We start from the raw sequence: 20675 nt of genomic DNA, 5'->3' as shown, positions 1-20675 counted from the left end.
CAGCAACCACGAAGCGCTCCAGGCACTTAGGGTACATCCATGAATAGGCCTGACAAAGTCCCTCCCCTGCCTTCATTTGGTTTATGTTCTAGTGAGGTGAAGCAGAAAACGAACAAAGAGCAAGCACATTAAAAGTCCGTAGGTGATGAGTGCTGCATGAGAAAAGAGGCACTGGGTAGTGTAGCTGGAGCGTGCTGGGGGAAGGCGGGGAGCTCTGCAGGTTACTATTTTAAATAGGGTTGTCAAAAGCTTCATTGAGAGGTTGACATTTGAGCAAAAATTTGAAGGAGTGAGGGAGCTGGCATATGGATATCTGGAGGAAAGGCATTCCAAGCAGAGAGCCAGCCAGAGCAAAAGCCCTAAGGAACAGGGAGGAGGCCAGTGTGGCTGGAACAGAGGACTCAAGGGGGAGAGTTGCAGGAGATGAAGTCAGAGAGGGAACAGAAACTCGGTTCTGGGGTCACAGGGGTCCTGTAGGACATTGTAATGACCTTCGCTTTTACCCTGAGTGAAATAGGGACATGTGCAGGATCTCGAGCAGATGACTAAAATGCTCTAAGATTTGGTAGGATCAGTTGGCTGCCCTCTTGTGAACAGCTGTAAAGCAGGGACAAGGGTAAAAGCAGAGACCAGCCAGGAGGCTGCTGCAGTGTTCCAGGTGCAGGGACCATGGCGTCTGAACCCAGGGGCAGCAATGCAGTGGTGAGGAGTGGTCAGTTCTGGCTATTTTCTAAAAGGAGAGCCAACAGGATTTCCTGAAAGGTGGGCTGTGGGATATGCAAGGGAGAGAGGGAGAAGGAGAGAGGATCCAAGTGAACCCTAAGGAATTGGGCCTGAGCAACTAGAAAAATGGAGATGCTTCCACTGAATGGGGAAGGCTAGAGGGGAGCAGGTGGGTATCAAAGATCAGGAGTTCAGGTTAGATGTGTTGAGCTTAAGATGGCAGATGACGGCTAAGTGGACCACCACCTGTTGAGGTGGCAGCCACTGAAGCCAGCTGCCATATGCTTGCTGATAACTGCCTGCCTCCATTGCCCAGTATCCAGAGTGGACAGTCCATGAGGGAGGCTTACTTCCCCACCTCATTTTCTAATCCCTGGGAACACAGCTGTCCAGGCCTCACTCCCTGGCCCACTCTCTCTCCCCAAGATAGCTCTGAAAGCTCTCCGGCTGATGGGAAGCATTTCAGAACAAGTCTAACGATGTCTGAGAAATCTCCAAGGATGGGCCAAGCTCTTAATCTGCTCCTTGGATCGAACCCCCATCCAAGGAAGCCTGCTCCAGGCTCCATAACAATAAAAACTTCAGTCTTAGCTAACATTAACTGAGCACCTACTGCATGCCAGGCACTCTGTGGGGCACTTTTACTTTCATTTTCCATTTGATTCTCATCCCAACTATAGATGTTGTTAACCCCTTTTGAAGATGACATAACTAAGACTCGGAAAGATTCAGACTTGCCCAACGTCACAGAACCAGTAAACATAGAGACTAATATTTGAACCAGCCTTTTGATTCCAACCCTGCTGGTCACCCCATATCAAATTACTCATGCTTCAAGGTCCAGTTCATGTCATACCTCCTCAGTGGAATCTCTATCCATCCCCCGGTCAAGTCTTCCCTGTTGCCACATGCTGTGTGCACCTCTTCCATGGAACCTCTGATTTTGCTGGAACTGCTGTGACTTCTGTGTTCCTCCCTACTCGGCTACACCTTTCCTGAGAACAGAAGCCACATCTTTTAATCCTTACTCTTATATGCTCTCATAATCTTCCTTCCCCACAAATGAGTGTGTTTAATATGCTTACTAATGCTATGCTATTTAACACTTTTTACACATTCACATAGAACATTATATTTGGGTCTCAGCCAGTTGGGTAAGCGTGAACCACATGGGTTCCATTAGCCTCACTTATGGTTGAGAATATATATACTCAGAGAGATCAGAGGATTTGTCCAAGGCCATACAGCCAGATGGTGTGTTGGGAACAACATTCTAAGCTTGTAAAACCCAATGCAGTGCCCATTGCAGGGTTGGATCAAGTTCTTAATGTACTGCTTTGATACAATCCCTTTCAGTGAAGCCTGCTCCAAGCCTTATGGCAGTAAAAATTTCCAACTCCTCCAATACTAATTGAGCACCTACTGCATGCCAGGCACTCTGTGAGGCACTGGCCTAAAGCCCCATAATGCCTTTTGGCATATCCTGAGCATTGGCCGGAGCCTTCAAGGTGTGTCGTCTCCTCCCTTTTCTATTTCCTTGGCCTCTCTTCCTTTGTCTCCTCATTACCATATTCCCCCCTTCATCTCCAGCTTTCACCATGATGTCCTTTTCCTGCCCAGAGCTCCTAACCCTGAGCAAGAGGAGGTAAGCTCTGACCAGAAAGTGGCTCTGGGGAGAGAGGCCCCTGCAAAACATCTGGAATGCAGGATCTGAGTTGAGGCTACTTGTTTTGTTATAGTTGTTGTTAATTTTTTCCCTAGGATATAGATTCTGAAGAGGTGTCTTGTTTTAACCACCTTGCATTCACCCTGTTGGTGTGGAAGGGATCCCCACCCTAGGTTAGGGGATGGCAGAACAAATAACAGCTGTCACTGAACAGATGAGACAGACAGTTTATTAGTCACATATACTCACTGCCTAAGGGAGAAAGATACCATATGCTACATATGCTAGTATACCCCCTGTGACTTACTGAGGGTATACACAGGGTGTATACTAGGGAACAACCAGGGGCTTTGTAGTATCAAGAGGGTGGGGTGCTTCTCAGTTCCCACAGGAGGAGGTGATTGGCTTGTTTGAGAAACTCCACAGGCTGGCAGGAAACTAAAAACTGCTACTCAGGATTAAGCAGAAACTGTGCCTGGTCCCTTTGAAAAGGCGAGTTGTTTGACTAGGAGATGCTAGCTGCAGGAGTGGAGCAGGAAGGAGAACCTGCGGTTAGGTCACTTGAGACCTCGCCAGTTGCACTAGATGTCAAGGAAGCACATAATATTAGGCCTTACCAAGCTATCTTACCTTCACCAAGCTATCTTTATTTTTTAATAAATTTTTATTTTGGAATTATTTTTGACTTACAAAAAATTACATAATACAGAAAATTCATGTATATACTTCACTAATTTCCCCTAATGCTAGCATCTTATATAACCATGGCACCTTTATCACAGCTCGGATTTCACAAGTTTTTCCACTAATATTCTTTTTCTCTTCCAGGAGTCACCTAGGGTACCACATTGCATTTAGTCATCTTGTCTCCTTAGTTTCTGCTGATCTGAGATGGTCTTTCAGTCTTAGTTTTTTACGACCTTGATACTTTTGAAGAGTTCCCAATGTAAGTCTGTTGGATGAATTTACATGCTTAGACTGAGGTTATGGGCTTTAAAGATAATGCCAGAAAGGTGTGTGGTGCTTCTCATCATCACAGCAGTGGTGTATAACATCACTAGTGAGGATAATCCCATTGCTTGTTTAAGATGATGTCTGCCACAGCACTCCACAAAACTACTAATTGTCCTTTTTGATATTTTACTCTTTGAAAATGAATCACTAAGTCCAGCCTACACTCAAGGAAGAGGACTTAAGCTCTACTTCCTGAAGGAGAAATGGTCTACATATTTTATTGAAAACTCTTCTGTAAAAAAATAGTTGTCCCTTCCTCTGTTATTTATTTATTCAATCATTTATTTAAGCCTGCATGGACTAGTAGATATATGTACATACAAAACACACACACACACGTGTGTGTGTGTTGCTGTTGTTAGCTATAATACAAGCCTATCATTATTTATTTTATTGCTTAATTTATTCCAGCTCTAGGTGGGAATGTAAATTAGTACAACTACTATAGAACACAGTATGGAGATTCCGTAAAGAACTAAAAGTAGAGCTACCATTCAGTTAAACAATCCCACTACTGGGTATCTACCCAAAGGAAAGTAAGTCATTATATAAAAAAGACACATGCACATGCATGTTTAAAGCAGCACAATTCACAACTGCAAAGATGTGAAACCAACCTAAGTACCCATCAACCAATGAATTAATAAAGAAAATGTGGTATGTATACACCATGGAATACTACTCAGTCTTAAAATGGAATGAAGTCATGCCTTTTGCAGCAACTTGGGTGGAGCTGGAGATCATTATTCTAAGTGAAGAAACTCAGGAATGAAAAACCAAATTTCTTACGTTCTCACTATACAGTCCTTACCCCTCCTTCTCATCTAGCAAAACTCTAGTCATCCTGCAAGACCTAGTTCCAATGTCTCTAAGCTTCCTTCTCTTCATACTAAGAGGCAAACCCCTCCTCAGTACTTTCATAGTCCTTTATACATATTTCCAGTATCTTAGTCTAGAAGAATGATTCCATTCTATTTCTAATCCCCAGTAGACTATGAGCTCTTTGCAGGCCAGGATTCTGACGTTTTCATCTCTGTAGTGCCTGAGCCTGACAAAATGTCTGACACAGAGTATATTTATATTAAATACTTGCTGAATTAATAAGTACAAGTTTCACATGTGTACCCAATCTTGATTACTTACCTCTACTAAGTGGAAAGGAGCACAGGAAAGGTCAGAGATGGAAAAATGAGATCCATTCCATTTCTTCATTGCCCTCCTCTTCCTTTGATGGCAAAAAGAGGAGAGAAAGAGAGCAAGCAAGATTAGGATGGGGTCAGAGCCTACTGCCCCCACCTATTTAAGAGAGCCTGAAGACATTAACTTCAATGAAACTTCAGGGACTTGAATGCCAGAGCAAGTATCTAAGAGGGTATTTCTAACTTTGAAGCCACAAGAATGAAAAATATATTTTTAACAAACAAACAAGATAAAATCATATCTAGTTAATATGTTACTACATTTTACATAGGCATTTATGTCTATAAAAATGACTTTATGTGATTACCTGCTTTACATTTTAGTATCAAAAGAAGTTATATACATATTTTAAACTGTACCTATGGCTAAGCTTAGTGGTTGAAATGGTATCACTAGAGTAACCTGTACTGGTGGCACACTCTCCAGGTTTACACAACTCAGGGGATTCCCCAGGTTTCTTTAAAACTAACTACAAGCCTATTCCTCTCAGAGAGTAATATTTTTCTTAAAAGTTTCATTGCTTTCTTCAAAAGGTGTTTGAGAATGACTATGTATAAAGCATCAGCCATGGAGGACACAGTATGGTCCTTGTTCATGAGAAGCTAACATTCTAGATATTAGGTTATGCTCTTGGAAAGTGATTACACCTTAAGAAAGAAATGCAGGCTGGTGCAGGGGCTCACACCTGTAATCCCAGCACTTTGGGAGGCCACAGCGGGTGGATCACCTGAGCCCAGGAGTTTGAGACCAGCCTGGGCAACATGGTGAAACCCCATTTCTACTAAAAAATACAAAAAGTTAGTCAGGCGTGGTAGTGTAATCCTGAAATCCCAGCTACTCAGGAGACTGAGGCAGGAGAATTGCTTAAACTGGGAAGGCAGAGGTTGCAGTGAGCCGGGATCCCTCCAACTATACTCCAGCCTGGGTGACAGAGTGAGACTCAGTCTCAAAAAAGAAACACAGAAAGACAAAAGAAAGAAAGGGAGAGAGAAAGAAAGAACAAGAAAAAGAAAGAAGAAAGAAAAAGAGAGAGAGAAAGGAAGGAAGGAAAGAAGAAAGAAAGAAAGACAATACTTCCAAGTATATGAAAAAGGGCTTTGATGTAACTGTTACTTTGATAAATATCAATGTTAGGTGAGGTCCGACATTGACTGACAAAGACCCAATGTCACCAGATACCTGCATTAAGTCCTAGGAAGAACAGGAAGGGGAAGTGAGGGAGGGGAAAGGAAGTGACTTGGGAAATGAGCAATAAAAGAGAGAAAGAGAGAAGAGAGCTTGGACCCAAGATGCCTCTGGCTACAGTTATTTCTTGTATTCCAAACAGCTGGCTGTGTGTTTGCAGTTCTGGATGACTCACCATGTAGGAGGAGCCCTGTGAGGAGAAAGAAAAACCACAGAAGAGGGAAACCCCCTTCAGCATCCTTGGGGTGTGGCTGTGGCATTCTGTCTCATGTCCTCACACAGGCCAGCTAACAGCTTGAGCTTCAGTGTTCAGAAGCCATTTTAAGATTTTAAGGATCTTCCAGAAACCCAGGGGCTCACCCAGAAAGGAAAGGAACTTCATTCAGCTTCCTTGTTCATAACCCTAAGAAACCATGTGTAAAGAATCTCTGCAAAGAAAGAAGAGATATATACTTGTCAAAATGGAGATGTTCACTCGAGTCTAAGAAAAGGAAGTGGGGGGAAGGAAGATTAGCCTTGAGCATAGAATTTCATACATTACAAATGGGGCCGCACTGCAAAACCCACGCAGCCCTGTGATTTAAGCTCCTCCTGTAGTCTCAGAGAGTACCTGGGTCTTATGGACTGAATTGTATCCCCCTACCTAAATTCCTATATTGAATCTTAACCCCCAGTACCTGGGAATGTGACTGTAGAGATAGGGCCTTTAAAGAGCTGATGAAGCGAGGATGTTGGGGCGGGCCCTCATCCAATGTGACTGGTGTCCTTATAAAAAGAAGAAATGAGGACGCACAAAGAGGCACCAGGAACAAGAGTGCACAGAGAGAGGAACCCATGCAGAGGCAGCAAGAAGGCAGCCATCTGTAAGCCAAGCAGAGATGCCACTGCGGAAACCAACCCTGCTGTCACCTCAAACTTGGAGTCCCAGCCTCCAGAACTGCAAGGAGATCGATTGCTTTTGTTTAAGCTACCCATTGTGACACTTTATTATGGCAACCTTCGTGGACAAAACACTGGGGAAAGAGCTTCCATACAATTTGAATGTGGTGTCCCAGGAGGGCCTCAGCCACGACACATGCCAGCTAAATCACTGCTGTTTCATTCGTACATCACAACCCAACTTTGGACCATCATTACAAGATACTAATTTGAGTTTTCCCACCTGCCAAACACTATATTAGGCTGCTTTCTCACATACTTAATTGCTAATGTGAACGTGAGGCTCAAAAGAGGTTAACTAGTTTCCCCAAGTGTATTAGCCCATTCTAACACTGCTATAAAGAACTACCTGAGATTGAGTAATTTATAAAGAAAAGAGGTTTAATTGATTCACAGTTCTGTAGGCTGTACAGGAAGTATGGCTGGGAGGCCTCAGGAAACTTAACAATCACAGCAGTAGGTGAATGCGAAGCAAGCACGTCTTACCTTGGCAGAGCAGGAGCTAGAGAAAAAGGGCGAGGTGCTACACACTTTCAAACAACCAGAGCTTGTGAGAACTCTAACACAAGACAGCACTAGGGGGATGGTGCTAAACCATTAGAAACCTCCCTCTCCATGATCCAATCACGTCCCACCAGGCCCCATCTCTAACATAGGGGTGCACAATTCAGCGTGAGATTTGTATGGGGACAAAGAGCCAAACCATATATCCAACGTCATCGAGATAGGGCATGCAGGACCTGGGGTAGAAGCCCAGGCCCTCTGGTTCCAGGTCTGTGGTTCTTCCACACCCCAGGCCAGGGGTCTCAATGGGAGTTGTTAAAGACCAGAGATGTTAAGGACCGCATGCCACTCTCACTTTCGAAAGTCAGCTCAGTCCTTCCAGCAGCATAGTCACTGGGGTTTGCAAGTCCTGTGACACAAAGAGGAAAAATATGTGTTCAGTCCTAGTTCTATCTTTACTGGACCATTCAAGCCCAATTCTTAACTGACCACATACCCTATTTAGTAGCTAGTTATGAGGCTTATACAACTTCAAAGATAATATTAAGGAATCACTTAAGAAAGTATTATTGCTTTCTGGATAATAGGCCACTTTGTTCAGCTCAGTTTGCTGAGGACAACTCTATCTGGAGCTCCTTGTCAATATCTATTTTTAATGGGATATATTTATAATTGGATGTATTTATAACCTCCTTTTCATGGGCACTTGTTTTCTTTCCAGAATCACACAGGCATTTTAATAGATTGGCTATGGCAGTAGAGAAGTGACTAGAAACAGTTTGGGCCTGATTGTCTGTGAAACCTGAGAATCCTCACTCCTCCGATGCTGGTGCCTGCGACACTTTGGGAAGACAGCAGCTTCACCACTGCACGCTGGTTCTCATTTCTATAAAAGACATACATCCCTCCTGGAAGGGATGGAGGACATCGGGGAGATTAAAAGGTTCAGTACATACTGAGAGAAAACTTCAGTGGAAATTCCTATGATTTAATTCAGTTTGGCAAACATTTATTTTCTAACTATTACATGCTAAGCACAGATTCATTGACTGAGATATGTTAATTTTAGCAAAATTATTGAACACAAGTATCAGAGCTGGAAGAAATCTTAAGAGATTATGTAGTCTGATACTTACTCTCACTTTACTGATGACGAGCATGAAGTCCAGACAGGGGAAGTGGCTTGTCCAAGGTCAAACCATCGGTTCCTGGCAGGCAAGGAGCTAGAATCTTTCTGAATCCTAGCCCAGGGGTTCCAATATACTCTGCAGCAGTCAGACCCTTATCAGAGTATCATGTCCAACTTAGTCCACCACATTGTGAAAACCATGTACACATCTGGAAAGGATCCAAAAAGAAAAAATAACCGAAATTGCCACAGGATGGAAAATAGAATTTTTAATTAAGTAACAAATATTCCAGCTGGATATGATGAAGCACTATTTGGCTACCAGGGTTATGAAATATCAAAATGAGCAAATCGAAGGAAAGCACACCCAGAAATTTTCAAAAGGACAAGAGATAAGCATCTTTTATTGATTGTTGGAGGGTCACCTGCCCCCAAACAGGGCACTGGAACAAATAAGCTCTCAATTTTACCCAGCTCTATTAGAATTCATCTAGGATTCCATATGCCTTTTATAAGGCTTTAGCCAAACAAACTGCTGTTACTGCATCATTGATCTTATCATTTGTTGAAATGTCCTCTTAAAACCATTTCTTTGCCCTCTTGTTTGTTTGTTTGTTTTTGTTGTTGGTGGTGGCTTTTTTGTTTGTTTTATTTGCTTTGTTTCTTTTCTTTTTTAAAAAAAAAATTTTTCAAAAAGCCTTTGCAATGAGGTGGAACAGAATCCGGGATGTCTGAATTTTAAGATTTGGGGATTTAAAAAAAATTGCCAGAGGTGACACGCTGAGAGAATAGAGCCCTGACAGTAACCACAGGTCTAGGCCAGCAAAAGGTCAAGTCCAGAGTGAAGCTGGCTGACAGATACCATAGATCTAGGCAGGCAAGGACCTGGAGATCAAAGCAGCATTATCAGGCACAGCAGAACTCTGACCTTAGAGCAGAATGGCCATTTGCTTTTAATACGTTTTACATAATCTCCTAAATATAGGTTGCTTGAAGTTTAAGAGACACGTCAGAGGCAGAATGGTGTCAGAGGCTGGACAGCCATAGGGTTAGAGATGCTAGGACTACCTCACAAGAGGTCATCCCTGTTCATCTCACCTCACCTGCATGGCCACATTAACACCCCCAAAGTGTCCTGGGTACATCAAGAAAGAAAGTTTGGAGCACTTAAGAGGCATCCAACACAATAATGAGATAGCCTTCAACATATCGGAAATGAGATCATGCTAAACCTCAGGTTATAAAGGGATCTGTCTCTACTTCTTTCTAATGTCATTGAAGAGATCTCTTTAAAGGGCAATTCTGCAATGTCCCTGAATAAATGCCAACAGTCACCTCCATTCCTCACTCAGACCCTCTTCAGTCCCTCTTCCCTACTTTTTCTGGGACCCATCTCACTCTCTGTGTACCACTGAGGTTGAACAACAAGAAAATACATATTACTTGATAATCGGTCTCCCAAGAAATTGTTTCTCCCTCACAAAAACTAGAATAGGACAACTAGCCTGGCCTTTGAACCTATTGTTCTGTTGAGAATGAATCTCCATAGCTGTCAAATGTGAGAGTGACAGACCCTCACATCTCTGCTAAAGGTCACTTGCTAAAAGTCAGGGCTGAAAGGATGTACATCATGACAGAGACAAAGAGGAGCATATTAACCTCTTAGGCTTCCATATGTTCTTGGACACTTGCCTCCTACTGAGCTTTGGTTTAGCTTTCTGTGTTCAAAGATTTTTGCAAAAGTACCGGATGTTAGAAAAGCAAATCAAACCTAACAAAAAACTCAGATGCTAAATCCATTTGTTTCAAGGCTCTCCCAAAAGCTGCTGGGGAACTCACATGAAAACAGGTTCCTGTTCCAAGGAGTTGTGAGGTTTAATTCATTTCATGCGATTCAAGGCTCATCCTGAAACGCCACATCCTGTTGATGTCACCTACTTTTGAGCCAGAAGAGAGAAGATAGTTTAGACTTGATGAATTTTCCTTCCCTCACAGCCTGTGCTGTGTTGAGTTTCTGCTTATGTTCACACCAGAAAAACGTTAAGAAAAAAGCTACTGATTTTTCCTCATTCCTCCCCCACTGTATCCCAGTAAGAATTCTATCTGAAGAATGTGTGTGCAAGCATGCATATTTATGTGTACACACACACACTCATATGCACAAATCACAAGTATTTGGCAGATACTCAAATCCTTCTCTTTAAAAGCAACTAAGCCACTATTGAAGTAGTGTGCTAGGTTTCTGGAGAACAGAATGCAAGCATGCTAGGCCAGCAATGGAGAAGCAGCACTCCAGAAGGCTGACTCCACAACCACCAGGTAAACCATGTTCCTGTTCACCCTTATGTGCTTTCCTGTGTCTCTATGAAACCAGTCTCCTTGAGGGCAGGGATTCTCTCTTTATTTTGAGATTCCCAGCACCTGGCCCTGTGTCTATACATGATAGTCACCCAACAAATGAATTTTTGAATGAATGGAGACCATCCCTAGCTGTTTACCAACAATACCATTTAATCACATTTTATAGACAAAACTTCAAGGTGTTCAGGTCCATGTATAAAAATTAAAATTTATTCTTGTGTTTAATTCTGGAGGGCATCCCTAGCTACTTTCCTAAATATCTTCAGGAACATCTTTACCTCCACCGTGCCCAAGTCACACCTTTGTGTCTAGGAAAATGAAAACAGAAATTTCCAAAATAACATTAGGATGCTGTGTGGCTAGTTAGTATCAAAGCCAAATTCTTATCTAGTGCTGTTATGCCATATCTCCAGTTTGAGTGTGCCACCTCTTTCCTGCAGGGACCTAGACTCATACATCCACCCTGGGTTCCTTCTATCTGACCCAAAGTAAACAAACAAAAAAGTTTCCAGGAGATATTTTCAATCATATCTGCCTTGCATATAGTAAGTGTTCAATAAATATTAGATTAAATCATAAAATCATATTGTCAATAACCTCTATCACCTCCAACTATAGGAAAGTAAATTATTTTCTCTCAATTTTAAAAGTTTGGGTTAGAACATGAGAGATATTAAGAAATAAGAATCTTATTTTAAGTTGACAAGTTATTTCTTATTAGAGCCATGGTTCTCAACGTTAGCTGCATGATAAAAAGTATTACGTGTGAGGTACTTTTATAGTAGTAATCCCTCAGCCCATCCCCTCAAATTCTGATTTAATTAGTCTGAAGTGGATTCAGGCACTGGCAGTTTTTTTATAGCTCCCCAGGTGATTCTAAAGGGCATCAAGGGTTGCAAATCACCATTCTTGGCAGAACCCAACTTCTCCTTCTCAGGGATGATAAATCTCTGCCCTAGCCGTAATGAGGTTGCAAGATGAAGAGAAGAGTGTATGGATTATTAGAAGAAAATACACCCAAAGAAGTATTTTAAAAATATTTCTCTCTTAAACATAAATTTTTTGAATACTTAAAATGAAATAAAAATGCTAGAGCAGGCCGGGCGCGGTGGCTCAAGCCTGTAATCCCAGCATTTTGGGAGGCCAAGGCGGGTGGATCACAAAGTCAAGAGATCGAGACCATCCTGGTCAACATGGTGAAACCCCGTCTCTACTAAAAATACAGAAAATTAGCTGGGCATGGTGGCGCGTGTCTGTAGTCCCAGCTACTCAGGAGGCTGAGGCAGGAGAATTGCCTGAACCCAGGAGGCGGAGGTTGCGGTGAGCCGAGATTGTGCCATTGCACCCCAGCCTGGGTAACAAGAGCGAAACTCCATCTCAAAAAAAAAAAAAAAAAAAAAAAAAAAATGCTAGAGCAATATGGTCACAGCAAAAGGTTCCAAGCTCAGGGCCCTGTTTTATAGTCAGGTGCAATGTTCTCAACCAAACTGCCTGTGACACTCAGCTGAGGAACATCTGAAAATCTTAGTGCTCTTGGCCCACTCCAGACCCAATTTTATCAGGATCTCTGGAGTGAGGCCAGGGCATCTATCTATCTATCTATCTATCTATCTATCTATCTATCTATCTAATCTATCTATCTATATACACACACACATATGTATTAATTTCCCAGGTGAATCTAATAGGTCAAGGTTGGGGACCATTAGTCTGGATAAAGCAATTTTTCTAAATATCTTGAAATTTAGATCATAGATTGTTCCATGTTTTTAACACAAGAAGAAATTTTACTTTTCATACATGGACCTGAACGCCTTGAAGTTTTGTCTATAAAATGTGATTAAATGATACTGTTGGTAAGCCTAGCTAAGAATTTTAGTTGTAATGTGGCAAACAGGGTGAGCTGGACAAAAAGTGGTAAGTTTCCATGAATGGTTGCTGACGTGCAATGTAGACATTTACGTGATAACCCAGTATCTTGTAGAGTAATGCTGGCATATGTCTGGATGTGCCCTTCACCCAACAATGGCTCTCTTGGACACATGGCTCCCACATGAAGTGAGTTCTGTAAAAAAACGTTTCTCTGGTAGAAATATATCACCAGCTAAACATATATAGGAAGGGCCAGGTAATACCAGCACTTTGGGAGGCCAAGGTGAGTGGATCACTTGAGGTCAGGAATTCAAGACCAGCCTGGCCAATATGGTAAAAATTACTATTTTGTATTTTTAGTCTCTACTAAAAATACAGAAATTAGCTGGGCATGGTGGTACACGTCTGTAATCCCAGCTACTTGAGGCTGAGGCAGGAGAAAAGCTTGATCCTGGGAATCTCAGTTTGCATTGAGCTGAGATTGTGTCACTGCACTCTAGCCTGAGAGACAGAGCAAGACTCTGCCTTAAAAAAAAAAAAAAAAAAAAAAAAACGATTTCTAGAGACTATTTCCCATCTTCCCATTAACAAAGTGAATCAAAGTAGCGTGCTAGGTTTCTGGGGAAGAAACATAATGCAAGCATGCTAGGCCAACGATGGAGAAGCAGCAAAGGAGCCAGTGTTTGACTCAGAGGCCCAAGCACAATAAGTGTGTAGATTGGTCTGAAGATCATGCAGAAAACATCAGTGTATTGGCCACTGAATCACTATTTTCCTTAAAATGAAATTCATTTCTTAAAAGTACTTTGTAAACTAACATTTTCAAGTATGCTTTTAATTTATGGCAAAACTACAATAAAGAGAAGCAACTTAGTGTGACATAAGACCACTAAATAAAAGGCAGGTTTTGACACTAGCTACATGACTCAGGCAACATATTTTATCTCAATATCTGGGTTTCTATATCTTCATATGTAAAATGAGTCTAGTTTGATTCTTCTCAAACTTGGCTGATCAGCAGAATGCCTAGGGAGGTGTTAAAACCTACCACTTTCTGCGTGTCTCTCCCAGACACTCTGATTTAGTTGGTCTGGAATGGAGCCCAGGCATCAGTATTTCTCAAATATTTCCAAGTGAAGTCAATGTGGGCACAAGCTGAGAAGCACTGCACTGGATGAGCTCGATGTTCCTTTCAGCTCTCATCTTCCTTTGGGCTTAGGAGTCTTAGCTTTGGGGAGTGCCTGAGCCATTAGAAGAGTTAGTAACCAATGATGATACATCCCACAACAGTCAAGGCTAGTATTTTGCCTCTTAGGAGGGTCACCATTTCTTTTTTCTAAAAAAAAAAAAAAAAAAAAGAATATATCTATCAAGCTAAAAAATCTAAAACAGTTTTAAAAATAGGTTCTAAATATGCTGTGCCTCTGACAGCTTGTGCTGTCCTGAGAAGATACTCAATAGCCCTTCCCGTAGTGTCACCAAAAGCTTTCTTGATTCCACTTCACCCCTTCCCAATGTCCTTAGGGCATTTAGGCCTTGGACCCACATTTGTTTTCATATTTGGACTTGAAGAGCTGATTCCTATTTCAGTTTGGATTTGCTGCCAGGTCTCCCGGCCCAAGTTCAGTTTCCCATGGGCTGGCTGAACCATCAGTGTAAAACAGCAAGATAACATCCCAGAGCTGGAGCTCCTCCAGCCATGTTACGTATGGAGAACCAAGTCCATGCTGGCCTCACAGGGTCACTGTTCGCACAGCCAGGGAACCATCTTGGAAGCACAGATGGATGGCTCCGGCATTTCACTTCAACACCATCCAGTCTCTCATTCCAGCTGTTGAGAGCAAACCAGAGAGAGAGAGAGAGAAAGTCCAAAGAAGCACTAATTCAAGCCCAGTTTCAAAAATTAGTGGTTAAATAAAAGTTATGAACCAGACTGAAATTCTGGAATCTGATAAACTACAAAATTAAAACCAGAAGAAAGGTAGGTAGCTCTAAACACTGTGGTCAGTAAGCTTCCGAGTTGATTGACTGAACTGTCCAGTTAATTGCTTCCACCCACACTTTCTCTTGGCTATGAAGACAGATTCTCAATATTAAAACTTAGAAACAATTGCTATCCCACCTGAAGGTTAAAATGACAATGTAAAACTATATCTGGCAAAAAGTTTGATCTTTGGCTCAAGGGATTAGATTGGTTTTAGTCAGGTAAATTTTATAGCCTAGAGAACTATTTTCAAATTGCTGCAATCTTTGTGAACCCAAGATTGTCTCAGTGTATGAAAGAGTTAGCAAGGCCAACCAGGTCTTTATATGAAGTTGGCCTGGAGTTTCTGGTAACCCACATAATCCTCATTTTCAAGATTAAAAATCATAGTAATAAGAATGTTTCTTGAGTTTTGTCATTATTCATCATTAAATTGGTCTAGATCCTTCATGCCAGAAGTAGAAACAAGGTAAGACAGAAAGAGGGTGCTTAGGAAAAGGTCAGGGACAGATTTAAACATGGCCCACTAAACAGGTCAGCCGGTTACCCTGCTCTTAGGCTACTATGCCAGCTATCGCCCACTACATCCTTACCCTGGTCCCACTCATCACCACGCCCACGGAAAACATCCAGAAGAAATCTCCAACCCTACAGAATAGTGAACGAGTACCCAGTTACCTTTAAGATTAACCTACCCTGGTAACACAGAATGTAGAATCCCCCTAGAAATACAGAGGCCAAGAATGAGTACCAGATCTCATTTGGAGAACACAGGCTAATGTTTTCCAAACTATTCAAGTGCTGGATGCCCACAGACGTTGTGCTATCTGCACTGTAAGGCTGTGTAGCTCACTGGTGAATAACACAGGACTTTTAAGACTCATCTTGGTTCCATTCCAAGTTCTACATTTACTTACAGGGAGATCTTGGACAAGTTACACAAATTATTGAGCCTCAATTTCTTCCTCTGAAAATGGAATATGGGGATGGAGGCAATGCACAGCTGAAAAATAAGATAGTCTATATAAATTATAGTTATCTTTACTATCCTTCATAATTACCCAGAATGGTGAAACTATAACTGAATCCATATGGTAAGGATTCTTAGAGCCATATTTTGTGGATTGGCTTAAGTTTTCAGTGAGTGCTTCTGACACTTCAAATTGTACAACAAAGCAGGGCATGTGGTACAAAGCACTGACATTGGCTAAGGCTAACATGGATATTTCCTGGAAAATGAGTAGGAGGCATAGCTGTCAATGGCTCTTAAGCCTGATTCAAACTAACCAAGTCAAGGTCAAGATGGCTCCATTAAACACCTTCACTAAGGATGTTTTCCAAGGAAAACAGTTTTATAACTTTCAGATACAAGCTAAAAGTGACACTGGGTTAAGGAAATGTCTTAAACAAGTTTTTCTTTATTTGGAGGTTGCTTTAGCAGTTAGCTTGAATTTGCGATTGGCACATCGGCTCTGTATATGAGCAAGAGCCTCCAACATGTTAGAATGGATTAAGAAAGATTATACTCAAGTATTTTAAAGCTTCTTTAAAACATTCTATTGGTGATATGTCTAAGCCTCATAAGCTTTTGCTCTCTAGGCAGAACAAAGATGAACTCCAGTTTCTAACCAAATTAGCACTTATCTTCATTATAAAATGGGGGCAGTAGTGCCACTTTCCTTAGAGCACTGAGCTGAGTCTCGTAAAACATTTAGCAAGGCATTCAGCACAGCATAAATGCTCCCAGTCAAGGTTAACTGTTGTTGTTGTGGTTGTGGCTTTGTTGCTGCTTAGCAGCAGCAAAGACTTGTACTAGACACAGTGAATTCTAAGAAGAATACACCAGAGGTCCAGTCCCTCAAGATACTCAAAGCCTCCAGGAAGGGATGGATGTGCAAATGTGTTCTAAGTAGGAACTTCTTTAAGGTCTGAACAGAGTGCTCTAGGTACCCAGAAGGGAGCCAAGGATTACCTTCACAGAGGAGATCATCTTTTATATGGGTTTTAAGGAACATGTGGGAATTTGCCTAGCAAGGGAAAGGGTTTGCAAAGCAGAGAATATAGCATATACAGAAGCTGAAGTTAATGAAAGTCATAGTCAGTGAGCTTTGAGGAACAGTGGTGAGCCCTGGGTTACTGAAGCAGAGGTCACCCGAGGAATGCCAGGAGAAGTGCTGGAGAGTTGCTGGGGGCCAGAGTGTGAAAGATCTTAGAGAGTAAGACAAGGATTTGGCACTGATCCCACTAGCCACAGGCGTCAACAGATTTCATGGGGAAATAATGTGATTTGATTTATATTTTATGAAGATAAGTTTGGTGCCAACAGGGAAAGAAAAAAACTGGAGTTTAAAAACAGAAGGTAAGGCAGTGGAACAGCTTGGTGGGGAGTAATAGCCCCACTCGCTTCACTGAACCCTCTATGCAGTGGCTGTGCTCAGAGTTGATCTGCTGCCACTGGGGCCTGGTGGCCCCCTGCAGTCCATCTGAAGAGGAGAAGGCCTAGGGGATGAGAAACGGGACTTCAGTTGGCTGCTCAATGCAGACACTATGCTGAAGAGAGCTGCAGGGTTTTAGAACAATGCCAGAAGTTAGTTGTTCATTTCACCAGTAAGAAAAAGCCTTCAACTATCCCCAAAATCCCCAAAAGTGGACATTTTGATGGATAAGAACTGAAGATGGTACATGAGGATTCCTAGGTTATGTCCCCAACCTTCCATTCAAGTCCCTCACCTTAATTCATATATTATGTTTTATCTTTGAAATATGCTTGGGGAATTATGTTTGGAAGATGAACTTCAGAAGAGGAGCTCTATTAAGCATAAAAAAACCAGGATGACCAACTATCCTGGTTTATCCAAGACGGTTCTTGTTTTATCACTGAAAGTCCACCATCCCAAAAAAACTGCCCCCACTGCCCTCCATCTTAGGCAAACCAGGATGGCTGGTCATCTGAAAGAGCTATTATAAATACTGTACTATGAAAAAAGACCAGCATTTATGAAATTCATAACTTATAGATATGACTTTTACTTGGGGGAAAACTAGGTGATGATTTTTTTTCTCTATGTAAATTTAGGGTGCCATACATAAGAACTTTCTTCCTCTAATAAAGCCAACGTGTTACTTATAAAAGATAGGAGACAGGAAACTAGTAACAATAATAATTGTGACCACTAACATATTGCTCATGAACTATATTCCAGGCAGTGTTCTAAGTGCCTTACATAAATAAGTCATTTGACTCTCACAACAGCCTTATCATATTCATCCCCATTTTACAGATGAGCAAATGGAGGCACAGCGATCACATACATAATAAATGTACATGGTGGAATTTGGATTTGAACTCAGGCTGCCTAGGTTCAAAGTCCATGCTTTCAAATATTCCCTATATATAATGCATAAATAACTCATTTATTAAGCCTCTACTATGTACCAATCATTGTACTGAGTGTGCATTCCATAAAGTACCTCCTTTAACCCTCACGATAGTCTGTCTGGTACCAGATAGGTCATTCATTCACTTATTATTTGTTAAGCTTATGCCTGTTTAAGAATTATAATATTGTACTTTTGTAGGTGAAGAAGGATGGGGGTTTGCACCAAAGCAGTAGAAGTAAAAATGGATAGGAGAGGTTAAGAGTCAAGAAAAACTTCTGAAGTAAAAACATAAGAATATTATGATTAGTTGAAATCAAGGAATGAGGAAAAATAAACTGTTTAGGACGACCCTGGGATTTTGACCTGAGGGACTGGATAGGTGGTAGTCTACCAATCAAAATCAAAACTACAAGAAGATCTACCTTGATAGGTGCTATAGACTGAATGTTTGTGTCCCCCTAAAACTCGTAAGATGAAATCCTAACCCTCAATGTGATGGTATTAGGAGGTGGGGCCTTTGAAAGGTAATTAGGTCATGGGGCAGAGCTTTCATGAATGGAATTAGTGCCCTTATTTAAAAAAAAAAAAAAAAAAACAGGCCGGAGCGGTGACTCAAGCTTGTAATCCCAGCACTCTGGGAGGCCGAGGCGGGTGGATCACGAGGTCGAGAGATCGAGACCATCCTGGTCAACATGGTGAAACTCCGTCTCTACTAAAAATACAAAACATTAGCTGGGCATGGTGGCATGTGCCTGTAATCCCATCTACTCAGGAGGTTGAGGCAGGAGAATTGCCTGAACCCAGGAGGCGGAGGTTGCGGTGAGCCGAGATTGCGTCATTGCACTCCAGCCTGGGTAACAAGAGTGAAACTCCGTCTCAAAAAAAAAAAAAAAAAAAAAAAAAAAAAACACCTGGGAGAGCATCTTTGCCTATTCTGCCATGTGAGGACACAGAGAGGAGACAGTCATTTATAAACCAGGAAGCAAGTCTCACAATATACCAAATTTTCCAGCACTTTGATCCAAGACTTTTCAGCCTCCAGAAATTTGAGAAATAAATTTTTATTGCTTATAAGCTACCCAGCCTATGATAATTTGTCATAGATGCTCAAAGGGACTAAGACAAGAGAGAAGATAATGAGTTTCTATTGAAATATATTAAGTTTCAGCTACTAAAGAGCATACTAGTCGAAATGACCAGAAAGCCTGGAAACTTATGTCTGGAGTTCAGTAGCAATGGTTGGAAGTCAGTATCCTAGACTTGGTGATTAGGGTCACAGGTGTAAGGAATATTATCCAGAGAAGATGACAAAGGATAGAGCCCTACAGAATGTCAACATTTTAGGGAGAGTAGAGGAGAGTTTGCCAAGGATTTGCCTGGGAAGACTTGAGAAGAAGAGGGAGGAGAATCAGAAAACAAGTAGTTGCCCGGAAACCAATGGAGGAGCTGGTGATGGTCAGCAGGGCCAGTGCTGTAGAGAGGATAAACAGGAAGAGGGCTGAAAACAGAGCACTAGGACCAGGGACTGATGTAGGATAGAGAACACCAGATCCGAACATGAACAGACAGCAGCAAGTCATCCCACTTCTGACCTTAGTCCCCTGACATTCCCTCAGCCAGGAATAAAACCAACCCCAATGCTGAGGGCAAGGCTAAGTCTGCCCCCTGGGGAGTTGGGGACTCTAGCTTCTGAGTCTGAGAGTTAAAGGAACAGGGTGAGGGACCAGGCAGAGAGGCCACTACTATTTACCCATTCATTTCCAGACACTCCTTCAGGCTACAAGACCAGCTCTAAAAAGCCACAGAAACAAAACACAAAGCAAAAGCAAACAACTCAAAAACAAAACAATGAAAACAAAAATAAAAATAAAACCACATACATAATCCCTTTTATAGCAGAAAAAAAAAAAAAAGAAAAACTAATTCTACCTAATGAAATTTTCCGGACAGGTTTATGGCTGCCCGTTTATGGCTGCCTGACCTCCAACCCCAGGCTGGAGAATAACTGAGTTTTATTAAACATCAGCAAAATATGAATGAAGAGAGGGACAAGCTTTCCAAGGGTCTCATTTCATTTCCAAGCCCAAATAGCTCACAGTTGACCTTGAAGCTATGGAACATAATTTTTCCCTCAAGATGATAGAGAAAAGACAAAGTCGTGACAGGGTTCTGAATGGTAACCATCACATTCATGTGAAGCAGCTCTGTTTTTAATACCCCCTCGGGAGAAAACATAGAAAGTTACGAGCTGAAAGATACGTGAATGCAAATCTGACCTCATTCAACTCTAGGCAATTCAGCTCGAGAAAAAAACATGTTATTTGAAGTCAGATGTTTGACCTTCTTGTGTGAGTTGCCCATTATTTATCTTCACTTAAGTGGTATTGCCTGGGTCCATTCTTATGCTCTGAAACCAGGCTCCGTATCCAAGTCTGTGTGATCATCCAGGCATTACGAGGTCTCCACACTAGTCCACCACACTTCATTTTTTAAGTAGCAGGAGGACTGAGCAAAGCATTTCTGTGGGGAGAGATCCACCCAGGCTGCTTCCAAACTGCTTCCTTCAGGCTGATAAGCCCCCATCATAAATTATGCCACAACTGGAGCTTCGGCCTCTTGCCATCAACCTGCCTTTCTCTTGGAAAGATACCAGCTCTGTCCCCTGAAATAAATCCTTTATTTTCAGAGTCCTAGAGGATTCCAAGGAGTAGGAAAAG

General features: G+C 41.9%; 1 protein-coding gene across 7 annotated transcripts in view; it reads right to left on the bottom strand.

Moving 5' to 3' along the window:
• RXRG (retinoid X receptor gamma) overlaps positions 1-20675 on the bottom strand; it is a 198291-nt gene that overhangs the window by 74309 nt on the left and 103307 nt on the right. For 4 of the 7 annotated variants that reach the window (XM_074389868.1, XM_074389871.1, XM_074389869.1 and 1 more), the window contains exons 2-5: positions 10200-10297; positions 8368-8569; positions 4547-7640; positions 1580-1718 (exon numbers count right to left, since the gene is read on the bottom strand). The gene's annotated coding sequence lies outside the window, so the exon portion shown is untranslated. Of the gene's footprint in view, positions 1-1579; positions 1719-4546; positions 7641-8367; positions 8570-10199; positions 10298-13641; positions 18806-20675 lie in introns of those variants that run through there. The other 3 variants (XM_074389872.1, XM_074389866.1, XM_074389867.1) reach the window with 3 other exon arrangements.

This window comes from Saimiri boliviensis, chromosome 19 (genome assembly GCF_048565385.1).
Source record: "Saimiri boliviensis isolate mSaiBol1 chromosome 19, mSaiBol1.pri, whole genome shotgun sequence".
NCBI lineage: Eukaryota > Metazoa > Chordata > Mammalia > Primates > Cebidae > Saimiri > Saimiri boliviensis.
The sequence above is the reverse complement of the archived record's forward strand: the minus strand, read 5'-3'. Positions and strand labels throughout refer to the sequence as shown.